This window comes from Rana temporaria, chromosome 2 (assembly GCF_905171775.1).
Source record: "Rana temporaria chromosome 2, aRanTem1.1, whole genome shotgun sequence".
NCBI lineage: Eukaryota > Metazoa > Chordata > Amphibia > Anura > Ranidae > Rana > Rana temporaria.
In genome coordinates, this window is record NC_053490.1 from 21,895,593 (window position 1) to 21,913,007 (window position 17,415).

A 17,415-nucleotide genomic window follows, 5' to 3' on the forward strand; every position below is an offset into this window, starting at 1 on the left:
ATATACTCAAGATTGCTGTAAGCTCAAGGTGCCTTCCAGAACATTTGACAACGTATTTATCAATTTCTTTGTGCCTGGGGAGCATGGTACACCATATGGAGATGGCCTTGACTTCTGGTCAACCTACAGTTAAACTTGGTCCTTTTCCACAGCTAAAGCTCACCCCAGCCATTTATCAAACTACTACTGGATAAGGCTCTGGCACTGGATTGCTAAATGGTGGTGATAGCTCTTTGCTTTGACCATACATTAGATTATTTTCTTGTACAATTTAACTTTAGATTTAACAAAACTATATAAAATGAGTTCATACCTAAACACTTTCAATTTTTATGCAATCAGGCAGGCCCTTGCACTACATAGTTGAAGGTAAATCTAAAGAAAATTGAATACGAAAACTGTATAATGTAAGGCCAGCTTTAAGTGGAAGCAAACTCATTTTTTTAACTTGTACCTACAAGTAATATAATCAGGCTTACCTGTAGGCACAGTGAATATCTTCTAAACTTACACCGTTTAGGAGATATTCACACAGCATGCAGCCGGTGACATCACCGCCGCATGCACTCTGTGATGAGGCCGCCACTTCAGAGCTCTGTGCCGAGGCTGGTGACATTATTGCAGCCCAGGCCATTCATACATCCGGAGTCCGCAAACCAAGAAGGAAAACCAGGTGAAGATGGAAGCACTGGGGAGCTGTGACAACACTGTGCTGGAGGGCTCTGTGTCCAGATAAGTGTCATAATGTTCTAGTATGCAGTGCATACCAGTACATTATGACTTAAACCTACAGGGGGCCCGATTTTTTTAATTCTGGCGGTTTAGTACAGCTTTAAGCCTTGTAGAGTGCACATACTGACGTAATCTACAAGCAAAAAGGTAGGTGTTCTGTAGGCCCCAAACCTGTGGTGGTAGACCACAGAAGGTAAATACACTAGATGGGCTAGTTCCCAGTTTCTAGCACACCAGGCTAACCTCACCCCTCGAAAGAACCCATAAAAAGGTACTCCTCTTTAAGTCAAATTCTGAGATTAAGTCAAGGTACTCATAGACATTAGATAAAGGCAGAACAGTAGTTCAATTGCTGGGCGTGTGAATGAAGTGTAAACAATCTGTCTAAAGTGCCAGTCTAAAACCAGCCATAGATAGTGCGATTTTCTTTCCTGCAACCATGGGTCAATGTTGATGGGGGAATGCCTCCTGTGCAGCTATTGTGTTCTCCCGGCGGGGGGGGGGGGGGGTGATAGGAATGAACCGGCCCGAGATTCGAACCATCTATGGATGGCTTAAGCCTGTATGAAAGTAGTACATGTGTAAATCAGCGTCATACCATAATAAACGGTCTTTCTAAGAGGCACATACACTGAAAAAAAATACAGAATTAAAAAACAAAGTGATAGGGATGGATGATGTAACAGTGGAAATGATCAGTTTGATCAGTTATAAAAAGGTATTTCTTCGTGAACAGTTTTTCTCCCTTAAGGCTTCCTAAACTCTTCTCTACCCTACAAGAAAGTCCCTAACACTTATCCCTTCCCCAACCAGAACCCTAGCATTTACACCAATCCCCAAGAATCACTTAGCCCTGCCCCAACCAGAAACCTAGCATTTACCCCAATCCCTAAGAATCGCTTAGCCCTTCCCCAACCAGAACCCTAGCATTTACCCCAATCCCTAAGAATCACTTAGGCCACGTACACACGGTCGATCCATCCGATGCGAATGGTCCGTCGGACCGTTTTCATCTGTTCACCGCTGAAGCAGACTAATGGTCTGATGTGCGTACACACCATCAGTTCAAAAACCGATCAGGTCAGAACGCGGTGACGTAAAACACACGACGTGCTGAAAAAAACAAAGTTCAATGCTTCCAAGCATGCGTCGACTTGATTCTGAGCATGCGCGGGTTTTGAACCGATGCTTTTGTGTACTAACCATCGGTTTTGACCGATGGTCAGCCGTCCGTCCATCGGTTCGATTTTAAAGCAAGTTCTAAAACTTTGGTCTGAAGGACCGTGTGTAAGACTGCGCTGTTGTTTTATAAGCATTTTAATAAATAAATAAATAAAAGTCTGATGGGCCGTACACACGGTCGGTTTGGACCGATGAAACTGGACTTTGGTCCGTTTTCATCGGTTTGGACCGGTCATGTGTACGCGGCCTTAGCCCTTCCCCAACCAGAACCCTAGCATTTACCCCAATCCCTAAGAATCGCTTAGCCCTTCCACAACCAAAACCCTAGCATTTACCCCAATCCCTAAGAACAACCCTGGAAATGTGCATCTAAAAGCTGTCTGTCCCACTAGATCAGGGGTGCCCAAACAGTGGCCCGCAGAGCCTTCTGATGTGGCTCGCAACCTCCTGCTCTGGGATGGAATAAAATAGAATACTGTTATTAAAGGTAAGTTTATTACTAAAATCACAGTTTATATATGGGCATATCTGTTCTGCAGTGGTTATTGTGCTGCTTTCAAACTGATCCATAGGTGCAGAGAAGTGCACCTGCGGGTTACCTGCACTGAACCATAGACTTCTATTACCTGCGAGTTTGGTGTGCTTTCTGAAAGTGCACCACACCTACAGGATATAATAGAAGTCTATGACAAAGTGCAGGAAAGCCACAGGTGAACTGTGCTGCAGCCGTGATGTGGGTGAACAACTGTGCATCAGTGTGAAAGCAGCCTTAGGCCCTTTTCACACGGTCAGTCTGACCAAATTAGACCCTCCATTCACCTCTAAGGAGTGGAAGATGTAAATGGCCTTGTGCGTTTACAAACGCCTACCTCCAATCCAATTTGGTAAAAAAAAAATAGAGTGGGCTCTATAGAGCCAAGTGGGCTGCCATCCACCACCTCCGCTCATTGTGGCCTGTGACCGGTTACCAAGTCGCTTAAGTGGCCCTTGCTCTTCAAAAGGTTGGGCATACCTGCACTAGAGAGTTCTGTTCTCTTTATACCTGGAAGACAAATCTCTACTTGTCAACCATGACCAGAAAAGGAGGTCCTTGTTGGAAAACTTCCCCACCGTTTACAATTTACAAACATAAAACTTTGGATATGCCATCATTTTCTTTCTGAGCAAACTAGGGTAAACCTCCCCAGCAGAAACACAGACATCTGTTAACCACAGAATATACCTGTTGATCTTGTCAGAAATGCCGTGTCCTTGTCACTTCCTATAAGCTGAACTGGAAGCAAAAAAAATAAAAAATCTTAAAGTGGCAAAAAAGGCCAACTCCAACGAAAAAAAAAAAAAAAAGAGTACTTGCATACTCTTAATCCAGTCCGGTCACATGATCCAGCAGCTCTGGCTCCCCTGTGTCAGTGATCGGCGGGTGGTGGTGGCGAGAAGGAGAGCTGACCATGGCTGGGCCATGGAAGCCTATGGGTGACGTTAAGGCTCCAGAAATTTATAGCCATTGTCAAGCACCCTTTTACACAGGGAAGAGGGAGATGCATGACTGGACTGGATTAAAAAAGCTAAGTACACAGATATTTTTTATAACGTGTATGCAGGAAAGGTAGGAGAAGGGAACATTTTTAGGAATAATTAGAGTTAGGCTTTACTATCCTTTTAACTTTCTCATGTAAATTACTAATCTCATTAGCCCAAGCATAATGGAGATGAACAAAGACAGGCATCTTTGATGTCCAGCTTGGGTGGCAATCATGGTTGGCACTTCATCTAAGGGCTAGTAGGCTGCAATAAATATTTTTTTTTGTGTTTGGGATTATAATACACTTTAAAAATAATCATTACCCCCTAACCTAAATGCTAAAAAGTCATCACCCAACTCCCTAAATACTGAACCAAGCACAAACCTAGCCTTTAACACTAAATTTAATGCTACAGAAGCAAACTTACTTGAGACATAGGTGCAAAAAGCTACAAGTCCCACACCAAGATTTAACAGTCCTGAGACTACCTAGGCTGGAGGTTGAGGTTAGTAGAAAACACGGATTACCTCATGAATGTCCTACTGCTTCTCAACTGTACAGTCACAGAATGCAGCAGGTCCGAGACAATGCTATATAGCATAACTGCAGTGTAGAGTGCAAGGTGGTCACTATATTGTCTCACAGGGCTACCTGGATCACAAGACTGGTTCATATATCACCAATATAGCATAATTTCAAGTTAGTGGAAACCACTTGTTTCCTTTTTAAATCAGGCCACGTGCCAGATAGCAGCTTTCTGGTGGTTTTTGAAAAGTATCTAGTGGGGGTAGTCCAAAACATGTCATTGGTTCAAGAGGAATAAATTACCGGTAATCAAGAACATGAAGTGGGAGTTGTTGGAAAAAATTGTCAGATAGCGCAAGATTTAGCAGAGTATAGAACACAATGGCCCATGAATACAAAATGGATAATTCTTGGTAAGGTGATGATATGATCGGATTACGCTTTCACAGCCTCTGCGGTTTCCTCAAGTCTGAGAAAACAGCGGAGGCTGTGAAACGCGTAATCAGATTGGTCCGTTCCCGTACGCCACGTCACTTCCGGTGCGACGATCCTGTTTGCGGTCCACCCTGAGACGCACGCCGTCCCATACGGCTTCCTGCACCTCCTCATGGTTGCTCAGGTATCGGAACGCTTTACCACCAGCTCCCCCCGCTTACTGAAGACTTTGCTGGGGACCAGGATCTATCTGACACCGCAGTGACAACGGACCTAAGCCATAGATATGCCTGATATTTCATACAATTTGTGAGTAGCCATTTGGCTGTCTGTTTACTCAATTTTATTAAAAGTTCTCTTTATACTGCACTTAGATTGGCGCATCCTTTGTTCTTCTTTGTAAGTGGGAGTTGTTGACTGTTATATCAAAAGGGAACAATTGGTGTTGGTGCGATAATAATACTAGTGAACCTAAAATACATTTTATACCGGCAACACTGGCACTAGTAGCAACATGCCATCAACATAATCACTAAAAAGACTACTCATCTGCTCCTATGTCATGGCTTCCTTGCTGGCCAAAAAGCATCAGAATCCCATTAACAGTGTGGGAGTGGCAACAAAGAGACACCGCACTGATTTAGCCAACAAGAACATTATTCCATTGGACCAGATTCCTGTTCTTGTTGCTCTCTTAGTGATCCTGTTGCTGGCAAGTTGCTGTGTTTTATGGGCCTCATCCAATAGGTGTAGGCGATTAATGGATTTTGTTTAAGTAGAAGTCACCCAAGTATAAAGATCAGAGGGTTAAATTGTTGCTTATATTTAGTAGGCGAAAGCTGTATGAAATGCAAGATTTTTGTCCAATTTCAAATGTTTATACGTCAGAAATACTTCAGTTGTCAATAAGAAGGGGGTATACATCTGAAATGAGGCCTTTCCACAACAGGCTGTTACGCAACTGTTAAAATGTTAGTTTTGAAAGTATTCCTGTTTTGATTTGGGCAAATTTGTCAATTTTTTTTGTGACAGGCTGAAGGAAGCTTAAGGAGGGAGTAAAAACGTATCACAAATTTCAGTAAGCGATATTTTCCTTTCTCTAATATCCGCAAGGTCACCGATCCGAAAAAGCCTTGCTTAAATCCAAGGACAATTCATACTTGATGACATGCTATCTAGGAGTAATGGTGTAAGAAGAAAAGCCATCACTACTATGTCTGGTGTGGTAAAATTATGTTTGTCCTTACAGACATAGGATATCAAAGGGGAAGGCTTTTTTAAAAGTAAAACTAAAAAGGTAAAAACTATTTTTTTCTTCAAATGTTGGAAAGAGTAACGGAGGGTTATGACCCCTGGTGGGTTTTTGGGCCATCTATGTGCCACTGGAGAGATTTCACTTCACTTCCTGTCTTATAACAGAAAATTAGAGGAAATCGCTTGAAAGTGAGGCAATCCCTGGTTTTCACCAGGGTCACCAGAGCCCATTAGAAAATTTCCCCTCTAATTATGTTCTGGGGACAACACAAATTTTTGGATTTTCCTTCACTTTTGGCAATAATGGTCACCAGGACCAATAGAGAGGGTGAATCACCCCAATGAGGGCACAGACAGCAATAAAAACCTGACAGGTGTTTTTATCCATCTCCCCATGTCCAAATAAAAAAAAGTTTTGCCTTTAGTCATACTTTAAGACAAAATCAGCACTCTAAAGTAGGTAGACAACTGAAGACTTAAGGTGGTGACAAATATCAATATTATCAAAGAATTGAGAATTTGATGCAACTAAAATAATTAAACTAAATAAAAATTGGCAAGATCAAGATCCTTCATTCGGTCAATTTTGTGAGGTCTCAATAATTTTCGACTCAAAAACTTTTCAGCTGTGGCAGAATTGCGTTGTCTTCTATTAGATCAAACAAATATTTGTGTTTCAGAAAGTAAAAGTATAGCCAAAGCTCGTTTGGCTGTACTTCTGTGGATCACAAGAGTGCAGTTCGTTCTGCACTCAAGTGAAGCCCGTTGTCGGCTGGGGTCACAGAGCCGGCCCAGGCTGGGGCAAAATCGTGACAAGAGACTTGGGATCTGCCCACATGCCTGGACCGGCACCCGGCGCAGCCTTTTAGGAAGCCACTGAGAGCCTCAGCCAGTCGCTCCTGCCCCCAGCTCAGTGCTTTAGTAGGGGGGGGGCAGAACAGATAGAGGTGAGGAACAGTGACCAGCTCTCTGCTCATGGAGCTCTGAGAACCAAGCGACCAGCAGTCTTTGGTTCTCAGTCTTAGCACCAGCGGGGGACAGATGCAGCATTCGACTGATGCTGCATCCATCTAGGTATGATTTAAAAAAACAAAAAGCATACTTTTAATGATCATCTTTAATAGATCATTTACATTTATAACTGATAGATCTCTACGTGTTTGTCCACTTTTGAATGGAACCTAACAATCTGATGGTTAATAGCACTGTTTTCTGCCCACAATACACTACACAATTTAAAAAAAGGAACCTTGTGGGGTCAGGAAGGAATTTGTTTCTGTTACCCAAGGTAGGTATACTTCTTTATTTAGTGTTTCTCTAAATCAAAACTAAGGTAATTGCATAAGGCTGAAGTTAATGGGAAGGAGTTTTTTTTATTTATTTATAAAAAAAAAAAAAAAATACTACAATCCAGAGAGAACAGATCTCTTCATGGCCACTGCTCCTGTAAGGCAGGTGATTGTGGGAGTTTCTTACACGGATTCCAAGAAATTTGAGGCTTTGTTTTTAGTTACATTTTCAGCTATTTTAATTGGGAGAGCTTTAGACCGATTTATTTTTAGATAACAGATTGCCAGTTTTTCTAGCAATGTGTGTGGGTTTGAGAGGAATGTACCAGAGTCAAAATTAGCAGAATATGATCTGTGAGTAGTCAAGAGTTTAAGATTTCTAACCAAGTTTGATACCTTGAATGCTTGGGGATGCTGACATCTGTGAAGCTAAAGACGCTATTCACTAAATAAAGAATAGTGGGGGAAAGGGGCACCCCTAGTGGGGGTTGGTGAGGATGGCAAAGGGTGATGAAGTGGCGTGAGAGAGTTTTATGGACGCAGTGGGAGATGTGCATAGTGTTTCTTTGGCCTGCAGAAAGACTCTCAAATCCTATGTATCACAAGGCAGAGAACATAAAGGCCAACTTAATCTATCAAAAGCCCTTTCGGTATCCAGGCTCAATAACAGAGCTGATCCCTTTTTTTTCTTGTCACATCCCCTAAATCGGCTGTGCATCTTGTGTTCCCTGCTTGGCAGTACAGCACAAAACCTACCCGATCCTTACAGAAAAGGAAGGGTAGAACCATTCAGCTGATGAGTATTCTTGTGAGTATTTAGAGATTTGGATTTAACCGAGTTTATGGATAGGAATGTCTTATTATTTCGTCCATCATGTTAAAAAAGGAATATTCATATGGGGGGAACAAAACATGAAGATACATCTCACTGCAAAGGGCCAGGGCCTTGGGAAAAACTCAAACAGGGTTTTAAGTTAAATGTATGAGTAGCAAACACAGCTTTTTGGTGCAAAATGCCAGCCTTGAGAATGGGGGAGCTCCTGAAACACATCACTTGTACCCAACCTAATGGTTACGGTAGACCATGCTGCTGTTTAGGACACCAGGTTTTCCATCTGCTCAGTCAAGAACTTTTGTCTTGGAGTTATATTGCTGCTTGGGATACAGGCGGTGTCAAGAACCTTGTCTGGGAGCCCTACCACTTGCCACCTTGTCAGATAGAACGACTGTATTCCGCGCTTACCTTGGCCATTGTTATGCCTCACGTTATTGTTATGCCTCACAAATTTAGTGTGCTTGTTTTTGCTTTACTTAATCTTTAATTTTCTCTTGATTTATATGTAAATTTACGCAACACAGAGTGTTTGAGGATATTGTAGATGAATGGAATGATGGTAGAATCGTGTTGAAAATATTTTGAGATAACTTTAGGTCCCTTTTAAACATTTTTAGTATGTATGTCTTCACTTTTGAGTAGTAGCCATTAAAAATATGGGCCAAACCAAGTTTCTAACAATTAGTATAGGACGTCTCTTAAAATGACCATTGTTACCTACATATCTAAGGCAGTCCACAGATTATGTGATTATTGCTTGATTCCCCCCATCAACACTGACCGACACTGGGGGGGGGGGGGTATTACGGGGAGCCGTCACTGCCAGAAGAACACAATGATTATTGCTAGCGGCTAGAGCTCTGGCAATAATTGCATGTTAGAAATCCGACATTCCGGTTGTACCCAAGTCAATCAATGGATGCCCTTGTATAAATCTCAGTCTGTTTAATTTTATTCACTAATAACTGCATTCTATTTTTGAAAACTTTAATAAAAAAGAAATTTAAAACAAAAGTTGGGCTACAGTCAACTTTTTACTATGGCTTGGTCAGAAATGCTCTATTCCTCCGCTTTCCTACGAAGATAAGAGTATTGTCCCTGTTTCTATTAGCTGGTTTTCCTTAAAAGTACTTTATTACAGCTGGCTAAAGATTAATTGAAATTCAGCTGGTTTAGTAGGGACTGGCCCAATGTCGATCCATGTGTGGTAACTCCCGCTCGACACAAGCCAACGTAATGATTGACTTCTGTCAAATGGGCTTATTGGAATTTTTTTATGATCAACAGCTGCCAATTAGTGTAATCTGACAACGGAAAGTCCCCGCAGTCAGACAATGTCTCAGTGGGGGGTTTACTCAATCCATTGTGCGGATGGAGGAATCCAGCAGGTCAAAAATAAAAATAGAGTCATCTATAGCTAGCTTTTTTTTTTTTTTTTTTTAACAGTTGCGTTCAACCTTTGACATAGAGAGGTCTTTTAGTTGTTCACTTTTTGTGTTACATTTTTTAGCATGGCTTTAGGTGGAGTAGAAGTCAACTGGATGTCAAGAGTTACCAGCCCAGTGAGGCTTGGTGGAAGGAAATATGGAGACAGCCAAAGCTGACTTCTTTCTGTACTAGCTTCCTGGGTGTCATACGTATCCAAAGGCTAAACTTTCAAAGTCATATTAGGGATGTCTTATGTGACTAAATCAGGAGGCACTAAAGCCAAATTCGGGCAAAAAGAATTTTCAGGAGAAGGTCAGGAAGGGCCCTCTTCACGTAACTCCTGCTACAAATTCAGAAGTGAGTGCAATATAGGGCCTCCAAATACGATCTTCACCAAAAGGAAGTGCTCAGAGATATTTATGTAGGCATGTTGTGTTTTTTTTTATGCGTTAGGGCGCACAAAATCAGTCAAAAGAAGAAAAATGATGGTTGCCATTGCTGACCACCGTAAAAAAAAATGCTAGCCACGCTAATCTAATAGCTTCAATGTGTTCTGACTACCCAGGCTGCTTTCTTGTCCCAGATAAGTGTCTTATACTATTAAAGCCAGCCAACTAGCATTTTGAGAACACAGTCAGCAAGGACAGCCTACATGTTCTCTCAGTAAAGATTTTCTTTAAAGTCTTACACAGCAGATGTTATTTTGCAATATTCATGTTATAATTATATGAATAAAGGATTGCTTTATCCTTTGTGGCCAACAGATATTTATCTAATGTCTATGGTTACCGACATTGTGAATTCATCTATAAAACCAAACTCTAAGCACTAGGCGGTGAGTACACAGCTAAGAAATGTCTCCGGTCTATCATCAGAAAATCCTACTAGGAAAATAAAAAGAGGCAAACAAAGTAAAATGATAATGTGAACCACAACATAACTATCTGTGCACATTTTGTGTTCCAGGCCTTTGTCTGTCATGGGATTCCAGTAAAAAGCATCTGAGACCATTAAAAAAAAATGATTTTACATATACAGATTTGGGCAGTAAAAATTATAACTCACTTGATTAGCGCAAATGTGCGTTGTCATTTCGGCAGAATGGCCTCAGAGGCTTGTCTTAGAAAGGGGATCTACCTTCAGATTACGTTAACATACTGGCTTGTCTTTATAGCTCCGATACCTTTATCTAAAGCAGATGTCTCCAAACTTTCTAAGCAAAGGGCCAGTTTACTGTCCTTTAGGCTTTAGGGGGGCGAGACTGTGGCCATTGGCAACACACCATCATTGGTTTTATTTGGAGGAATTGTGCCCCATTGTTGGCATTAGTGGGAGGAATAATGACCCATCATTGGTGTCAGTTAAAGGAATAGTGCCCCATTGTTGGTATCAATGGGAGAAATCGTGCCCCGTTGTTGCATCAGTGGGAGGAATAGTGCCGCATTGTTGGTATCAGTGGGAGGAATAGTGACGCATTGTTGGTGTCAGTGGGAGAAATAGTGTACCATTATTGGTGTCAGTTGAAGGAATACTTTTTTTCTTTTTAATTAAACACCGGTAGGTGTCTGATCTCTGTTTCCAAATCTTAACCACAGCAGGGGTGGGATCGGTTTGAACTAAGGCAACAAATCACTGCCTCTGCTTAAACACATGTGTCATAATTTGCAAAAGTGACTGTATCAGGCAAAAAGGTATGTATTCCCAGGTTTCTAATATTTGTTTAGGTCAGGGAGTTGTAGGGTGGGGAGATAGCGAACAATAATTCTAAAGAGCCATTCTCAACCAGGGTTTTCGTGGAGCCCTAGGGTTCCTCCAGAGGTTGCTAGGGGTTCCCTGAGCAATCAGTAAATTTGCATGTTCCTAATATTTGTTTAGGTTAAGGAGTTGTAGGATGGGGGCATAGTAAACAATAATTCTAAAGAGCCATTCTCAACAGGGGTTTCTGTGGAACCCTAGGGTTCCACCAGAGGTTGCTAGGGGTTCCCTAAGCAATGAGTAATTAGATAAATAACCACCGACACCAGTAATCTTTTTAGCTATCTGTAAGGTGAAGGGTCTCTCCATTGGCCACGAATGTAAGGAGCATCCCCAACAGTGACTATCAAACTAATGTACCGTATTTATCGGCGTATACCGCGCACTATTTTGCCCTGAAAATCAGGGCAAAATCGTGGGTGTGCGATATACGCCGATACCCGCTTTCCCGCCACGAGTTTGAATACTGCGCCGGCATATACCGAGCGCAGTACACTCGTGTATCTTCGGGCAGTCTCTGCGCCTCTCGTGCTGACGTCCTGAGCGTACAGGACATCAGCGCGAGAGTTGCCGAGCCTGCCCGACGATACACGAGTGTACTGCGCTCGGTATATGTCGGCGCAGTATTCAAACTCGGCGTGGGAAACAAGCGGGGCGGACGCGAGGACGCCGCAGAAGGACGCCGGACCCGACGAAGAGGACACCCGAATCCGCAGACGGACGCCGGACCCGACGAGGCCGCCGATGGACGCCGCGCAAGACACCAAAACTGTAAGTACAAAACATATTTTTTCCACAGGAATTCGGGCAACTTTAGGGGTGCGCGCTATACGCGGGAGCGCGCTATACACCCAAAAAATACGGTAATATAAACTTTAGATACAGCAATTATTAGCAGGAGTTCTCTGAGACCGGAAAGTTATTTTAAAGGTTCCTCCATGTTAAAATGGTTCAGAAAGGTTGTTCTAGGAACTACTTGGGATCTACTCATGGCCTACCCATGTGCCTCTAAAGATTCAAACTCTGAGATTAAATTAACATTCTTTTCTTCTTTATTTTGGAATATTTTAATAAAGTTAGGCATATCTCATTAGCCTTCGTTGTTTTTATTCCAGCTATAAAAAGTTCAGAGCCGTTTAGATCTAACGTAATTCTGATGAGTCCACTGCTTGGATTCATATTTAGCAGCTTGGGGTTCCAACCATAAAAAAAAAAAAATCCTTTATTCAAGGACAGAAAGAAAAGCAAAAAAGGAGACAGCTTTGTATCTAGAAAAGGTTGCAGCAAAGCCTGTACAAGCCAATAGATTGAAGTCCTCTGAAGATGGAAAGCCCCTTTAAATCCCATTATTTATGGATGCTTTCTAGTCCTATAAAGACATTACAAATGCATTAAAGATGAGCAGCAATGGATCATAAGCCTTTTTTCTTCCAGCAGTAAAGCAGACTAAGGCAGAGACACATAGATGCACATAAAGACTGATACACACACATACACATACGGAGGGAATGCCATGCAAGCAGAAATTACACAAGGACAAGGAAAGCGCTTACCGGCACGTTTAACATCATTCTGAGTCAATGTCCTTTCATCTGTGCCAATATTACTGATTCTTATGACTTTCCGCTCTTCTCACTGCTCCCTGCTATTCTCAGTGACGTTTATGACTTTGCCAAATTGTCTTAGATTCAATAAATTTATCGAGCCAATTCTCTAGCTAATAAAATTTACAAGGTCAGCGAATGCACTTTTTTTTGTGAGACTCAATGAGTATGACTGTTGGAAATCTCTATTCCCAAAAAAACAATCTGTGAGGAGTTAAAGGGTAACTAAAGTTTGTCTTCAAGGAGGAAATATTATGAGACACCATTCTATTCTTTTTTCCTCCCCTTTATCTAGCAGCTGTCCGTATGTCAGACAAGTCAATTACCAATGACTAGATGCTGAGTCGAGAAATCACTTTCATCCAAAGGGAGAAAGGAGGAACAATAAAGCATAATCACTGTGCAGCTCCACTAAGCAGGACGCCCAATGAGCATAAAAGGGCGCCCCCTTCATGTACATATGAAACGTTACACAAAACAGGGTTTTTAAAACCATTGATGCACATTAATAAAAATATAAGGAAATCACATTCACATAGTCCACAAGTCTGAAAAAATATTACAAATTCCTTTAGAGCAGCCTACATTGGATAAAAAGAAAAGTCTACACACCCCTGTTAAAATTTCAGGTTTCTGTGATGTAAAAAAAAAAAAACCTGAGACAAAGATAAATAATTTCAGAAATGTTTACACCTTTAATGTGACCTATTAAATGTACAACTCAACTGAAAAGCAAACTGAAATCTTTTAGGGGGACTCAAAAACTAAAATAATGTGGTTACATAAGTGTGCACTCCCTCTTATAACTGGGGTTGTAGCTGTGTTCAGAATTAAGCAATCACAGTCAAACTCAAGTTAAATAGGAGTCAGTACACACCTGCCATCATTTAAAGTGCCTCTGATTAACGCTAAATAAAGTTCAGCTGTTCAAGTAGGTCTTTCCTGACATTTTCAAACATTGCAAAAAGCCATGGTCCGCAAAGAGCTTCCTAAGCCTCAGAGGAATCTCATTGGTAAATGGTATCAGTCAGGAGAAGGGTGCAAAAGAATTTCCAAGGCATTAGATATACCATGGAACACAGTGAACACAGTGAACACAGTGAAGACCGTCATCAACAAGTGGCGAAAATATGGCACAACAGTGACATTACCAAGAACTGGATGTCCCTCCAAAATTTATGAAAAGACGAGAAGAAAGTTGGTCAGGGAGGCTGCCAAGAGGCCCACAGCAACATTAAAAGAGCTGCAGGAACATGTGGCAAGTACTGGTTGTGTGGTACATGTGACAACAATCTCCCATATTCTACATATGTCTGGGCTATGAGTTTGAGTGGCTTCTTGGTAAGAAGGAAGCCTTTTCTTACCAAGAAAAACATCCAAGCCTGGCTAAATTTAGCAAAAACATATCTGGAGTCTCCCAAAAGCATGTGGTCTGATGAAACCAAGGTTGAACTTTTTGGCCATAATTCCAAAAGATATGTTTGGTGGAAAAACAACACTCCACATCACCAAATGAACACCATACCCACCGTGAAGCATGGTGGTGGCAGCATCATGCGTTGGGGCTGTTTTTCTTCAGCTGGAAAATAGGCCTTAGTCAAGGTAGAGGGAATTATGAACAGTTCCAAATACCAGTCAACATTGAAACAAAGCCTTCAGGCTTCTGCTAGAAAGCTGAACATGAAGAGGAACTTCATCTTTCAGTATTACGACACAAAGCATACATCCAAATCAACAGAGGAATGCCTTTACCAGAAAAAGATTAAAGTTTTGTAATGGCTCAGCCAGAGCGCAGACCTGAATCCCATTGAAAATCAGTGGGGTGATCTGGAGAGGGCTGTGCACAGGAGACTCCCTCCAAATCTGATGAATTTGGAGTGTTTTTGCAAAGAAGAGTAGGCAAATATTGCCAAGTCAAGATGTGCCATGCTGATAGACTCATATCCAAAAAGACTGAGTGCTGTAATAAAATCAAAAGGTGCTTCAACAAAGTATTAGTTTAAGGGTGTGCATACTTATGCAACCATATCATTTTATTTTTTATTTTTACTTCCTCCACCTAAAAGATTTCAGTTTGAGTTGTTTTCAACTGAGTTGTACAGTTTATAGGTCACATTAAAAGGTGGAAAAAGTTCTGAAATTATTTATCTTTGGTTAATTTTTTTTTACATCACAGAAACCTGACATTTTATATCCACTGTGTATGTTCTGCAGGACATACAGAACATGAATACAGCAAATTTAAAGAGTGCACTTGCAACAAAACAGTTGCACCAACAGTTACATTTTCAGGACTAGCTAAACCTTTGAAAGTCTTCTGCAATGCCTGGACTGAGAATTGTGAAGACCTCCGAAAAGCCTGTCGTGAAAATTTTACGGTTAGTGCAAAATAAAGTGGTCCCTGCACAAATGTCTATACAAATCGCACCCTGAAATCGCCAAAAGTAGTACAGAAACTACATTTGGGAATCGGTGTGGCATCACACAGATTTGGACGGTGCCATTTTCGGCAGTTACCGTCGATTTGGCATTCAATTTGACATGTCAAATCGCATCAATGTGAACCTAGGCTTAAAGTGGTTGTAAACCCCATTCAAGAAATATGACCTGGGCACATATATCTGCAGTGTTCACTTATCTCTCTCCAAAGCTCTAAGTTCTGTGTCTTTCTGCCGCTCTGTTCCTCTGATATCAACATGATCACTTCTGACAAGTTCTCTGACACAGGAGATAAAAGCAGCTGGAAATCTCTGTTGGGGAGGGAACTTAGAGATATAAAAGTAGAGAGCTGGTCTATTCACCGTACAGCTCTGCAAGTTTCTTTGTTCCTCTGCTTATGTGGAAGGGGGGGGGGGCTTTCCTCCAATCAGTTCCCAGAGCTCTCCCCACTAAGCTCTGCAGTGTGCTTTCTTCTGCGCTAACATGCATTTTCAACTCATGTTGATAATGCTTTTTGGAAATTTCGAATTTGAAGTGAGAGTAAAGTCCTGTGCACATGGGCCGAATGCTGGGTGACATCAACCGGTTGAAAAAAAAAAAAAAAGGTCAACATTCGGCCAGTGTGTAAGGCAGCCGGTCAGATAGCAGCTGGCCACACAGCAAAAAAACTATTTCTACGTATCTCGTAGGCCTACTGCATTTTTATGGACAGCAATGCCCAAAACGTTACAACGCATCACTGCGTGCAAGCACAACGCAAACAGTGTGCACCCATCATTCACACAACATGCTCTCACTGGAGTGAACGGGCACTTAAAGATGCTTTTGAGGCGACTAAAATTTCGCTGACAGGTGCATTTGACCTACACCCCACTTCCTTCAAACTTCTTTTGCATTCCCAAAGACTTGTTTAGGGGAGAAAAGCTATTCTGACATGAACAAAAGCCCATCAACAGCAACCCGAAAGAAAATACTTCTCACAAGCCTTCAGATTCAATAGACCCTTGCAAGGCATTTGTTAGGTAACAGGAAAGAACACCATGCACCCTTCTTTTGATGCCTTCACATACAAGGTCTTGTATAAATAAAGCCCTCCATAGCAGTTACACCATAGATGTACAGCAGTAATAAGCCCTTCACCGGAGCAATGGCATATAAATGTATAATATAAATTGTGTATTTATTGCACTGTCTGGCCTTGTGTCTGCGCTGTAATCAGATGCAGATTGCTGGTGCATGGAATGCTCCGTCAATACATAGCAATATACTATAAAATAAAGCTTTGGGCCACAAACAGGCCTGTTATTACAGTGGGACTCATAAATCAGGTTAACCCATGGACGTTGGGACTTTATCAACACAAACTTCAACTGCAAAAAAGAGAACGTAAAAACTGGTGCTGAAAAATTGTTTGTGCCTGAAGAAGGATCAAATAGTCATCTGCAAAACGTCTACACTATCAATAATTCAAGGTTTCCAGAAGAAGAATGTGACCTCTTCACACATGGCCCCCCATTCGGGGACCTTAAAGTGATTGTAAAGTCTTTTTTTTTCTCTAAAAATAAAAAACATGTTATACTTACCTGCTCTGTGAAGCTGGTTTTGCACAGAGCAGCCCGGATCCTCCTCTTCTTGGGTCCCTCTTCTGTAATCTTGGCCTCTCGCTCCTGTTGAGTGCCCCCACAGCAAGCAGTCAAGTCACAGCTCCCTGTGTCCATTCAGACATGGAGCCCCGATTCAGCCCATCCCCTCTCTCTCCTGATTGGCTAACTGACTTGATAGCAGCGGGAGCCAATGGCAGGCTCAGCCAATCAGGAGGAGAGTCCTGGATGGCCAAGGAACTCATGGACATTGCTGGAGAGAGATGAGGCTCAGGTAAGTATTAGAGGGCACCGGGACAGCTGTGGCACACAGGAGGTTTTTTATCTCAATGCATAGAATGCGTTAAGCTAAAAAAAACTGTTAACTTTACAAACCCTTTAAGGTGCGTAGGTGTATGCCCAGTTTATTTTTGAGGGCATTTCTGATCCCTTAAACTCGTTCTTTTAATTAACTGATGACCACAGCTTGCATGGTCATGCTCTGGCCTACCTCTTGTGCCTCTCTGTTATCCACCAAGTGTAATAGTCAGCCTCATTGACCTTCAGGAAGCAGCAACAATGGTAGGAGATGGGCAGAGCATTAGCATGCAAGTTCTGGTGTTTTCCTACTAGTGATTGCTGAACTATTGGACATTTGGGACATTCATGTAGACGCCTAGAGCTGGTGATGGTGGGGGTAGGTTCCAAAGTCTGGAAAAGTAAACAATTTCAGATGGATGCACAGAAAAAAAAATTCTATCTAAGAAAGGTATTCACAGTATCTGCTCTTGGACAGGTCTAAAAGTGGAATGTGTCCATAATCACACTTTATAG

General features: G+C 41.9%; 1 protein-coding gene across 1 annotated transcript in view; it reads right to left on the minus strand.

The window, feature by feature from the left end:
- LOC120928194 (teneurin-4) overlaps positions 1-17,415 on the minus strand; it is a 307,285-nt gene that overhangs the window by 120,517 nt on the left and 169,353 nt on the right. The gene's annotated exons all lie outside the window — the stretch shown is intronic.